General features: G+C 37.1%; 1 protein-coding gene across 3 annotated transcripts in view; it reads right to left on the bottom strand.

Moving 5' to 3' along the window:
• lrrc24 (leucine rich repeat containing 24) overlaps nucleotides 1–2,869 on the bottom strand; it is a 48,776-nt gene that overhangs the window by 23,762 nt on the left and 22,145 nt on the right. Inside the window, exon 1 of one of the 3 annotated variants that reach the window (XM_024274377.2) lies at nucleotides 2,539–2,836. The exons of 1 other annotated variant lie outside the window; for it this stretch is intronic. The gene's annotated coding sequence lies outside the window, so the exon portion shown is untranslated. Of the gene's footprint in view, nucleotides 1–2,219; nucleotides 2,230–2,538; nucleotides 2,837–2,869 lie in introns of those variants that run through there. One more of the 3 variants, XM_024274380.1, reaches the window with a different exon arrangement.

Genomic DNA, 2,869 nt, shown 5'->3' with positions numbered 1-2,869 from the left:
CACTGATATATATATATATATATATATATATATATAGTATACAAGTGTAAGTTTTTTTTAAATTAAACAGATTAATCACACTTTTGGGTCGTGACAAATCACAATCAGTCGATTAATTGTGACAATCGCGATTAATTGATAAATTGTAATCATCATGATTAATCCATCAATTACGATTAATCGATTAATTGTGACATTGCGATTAATCGATTATTGTGATTATCATGATTGATCAATCAATCATGATTAATCGATTAATTGTGATCATCATGATTAATCCATCAATTACGTTTAATCGATTAATTGTGACATTGCGATTAATCAATTAATAGTGATCATCCTGATTGATCGATCAATCATGACTAATCGATTAATTGTGATCATCATGATTAATCCATCAATTACGATTAATCGATTAATTGTGATCATCATGATTAATCCATCAATCACGATTAATCGATTAATTATTACATTGTGATTAATCGATTCATTGTGATCATCATGATTAATCGAAAAATCATAATAAATTGACTAACTGTGACCAGTCCTGATCAATTGACCAAATAATTGCAATTAATTAATTAATAATGATGAATCGACCAATCAAAATAAATTTGCCTAATCACGATTAATCTAGTAATTGTGACCGATCACGATAATCAATCATGATTAATCGACAAATTGTGACTTATCCCGATTAATCAATTAATCACAATTGATCAAGTAATTGCAATTAATTGATTAGTCATGATTAATTGACCACTCAAAATGAATTACCTAATCACGATTAATTGTAATGTTTTACTAGGTAGTTTTCTCTGCTTTTGAACAAAAACAGGCCAGAGAAAACATGTTTCCTTCACTCTGAAATGCTTAAATTCAAAGTGTTAACTCAGAATCGTATTTTGTATGCACAAAACGCATCAACAGTAAGATCAGGAAAACCCTAAAGACTTTTATGTCTGCAATATTACTTCCACAAAACAAAGATGCTGACGTACAGCCAGAGGAAACAAACATTTTGTTTCTGCACTTTAAATGATCCGGGTGAATACCTGATTCTGATTGGTTGCCGGGTGTGGAGGCATGCCTAAAACAAAGTTCCGGTCATAATGTTTTATGCTTATTTTTCCTTCACGATCTTAAACGGGCGCTACCATGAAAATTCTACTTTTTGAGGTTTTAAATGCATTTTATTGTTCATTCCTCACTATAAAGAACCCCACAGCGGTATTTTTGATCCGTTCATGCATTTAAGAGTAATCTTCTAAAAACCTACACACTCAACAGCAGCCCCTCCCATACCCACGAAAACGAGCGGTTGGAAACGTGCTGATGTAAGATCGATACCAACTGCTCCCTCCAGGAAGAGTCTGCTCTGACAGCTCCGCCCCTAGTCAAACACAAAACTCAATTTCTCCACTGAGCTAACAATGATCAGCAAAAAACTTTCATTTTAGATGCAGAATACCGTTTATCTTACAGTTGAGTCCTGTCTTTAATAAATTCCACCTCAAGCAGGTGTTCGTTACTTTAGACACAGGGCTCCTTTAAGACCCCACCCCTCCTCCAATCCCCGGTCCAGCACAGTCATGCAGACGCCGCGTGCATCCATCTTTGAAGAAGTTTGGATTATTTTTGTGGGAGAAATACAAACACACAGCTTTCTGAAGTCATGAAATGGACGCGGCAGCCACACGGAGTTTAATTTTGACAAAATATATTTTTATTGAGGATAAAAAATTGAAAGTTATTTAAGGCTTAAATTTATTTATTGTTGAGTAATATTACTGCCTTTTTTATTCATAGTTTTGTTAAAAAGTAACATTTTTTTAAACGAAACGGAAGAAAAAGAAAACATTTGGACATAAGCATTTATTTTCAACATTTCACGAGGTTAAAATATTCACATAAAATGCATTTTTGCACATGATTGGGTGGCGATACCACCTAGAAGGGCGTGAGACTGAGTGGTGCTTCTTCTTCTGTGTTACAGATACACACACCTACAGTGCCCTCTAGTGGATGTTGCTTCTTATTTAAAAAAAATCACATATAAGTAGCACCTGAGTATAAGACGCAGCTAAATTATGAAAAAACATGTAGTAATTAATGAAAGTTTTTTTTTTCTCAAAATAAGATTTCATTTATTTTCAGTTTAAAGTTAATATTTTTTCATCTAACTCATTCATGTGAGCGTCTGCATGTTGATTCCACACAAAGATTCTCCATCTTCACTACTGATCACCACGCGTGGAAGTTATTTAAGCAATTTACTGTATAATAAGACTGCATTTCTGTCACGTTAACTTCCCTTCATGCCGCTATTCCAGCCACCCTAACTCGCCTCTTTTGTTTTTCCTACCGCTCAGTAATCCTCCAAAGTAAAAGCCTTCAACATGAACCCACCACATTTTGTTTTGCTTTGGCGGATTAAACGTATCAGAAGTCAAACGGGGTCGCGGTGTTTGACAACCCTGCTGTGTTCCCGTCCCAAACCAGCATGCGCCCCCCTCCTTCCCCAAATGCGGGACTTACCCGTTTCCTCTCAGGCTTGATCTCCTCTTCTATCTCCTCTGGAGCGACTCACGGGGAAAAAATTATTATTTTAAGGTAATAGGAGGAGAGCTGCTCCTTTAGCTCCTGACTGAGTCCACAGCCGGTGAATGACAGCCGGGCGCATCTGCCAAAGCTGGACGTCTGAACCGATGATGGTCGACTCCGACTCCTCTGATTCGCTTCCTCTCTCCTCCTCTTCCTCTGCTGCTGCTGCGATCCTCCAACAGTGACCCACTCTTCTAATTATCTCCGCTTGAATGGAATCCCTCCCCCTTTTCCCCTCCCTCTCCCTCTCTTTGTGCACGAGTGA

The sequence above is a fragment of the Oryzias melastigma genome, linkage group LG17, assembly GCF_002922805.2.
Source record: "Oryzias melastigma strain HK-1 linkage group LG17, ASM292280v2, whole genome shotgun sequence".
Taxonomy (NCBI): Eukaryota; Metazoa; Chordata; class Actinopteri; order Beloniformes; family Adrianichthyidae; genus Oryzias; species Oryzias melastigma.
Note: the sequence above shows the minus strand (reverse complement) of the source record. Positions and strands in the feature narration are given on the sequence as shown.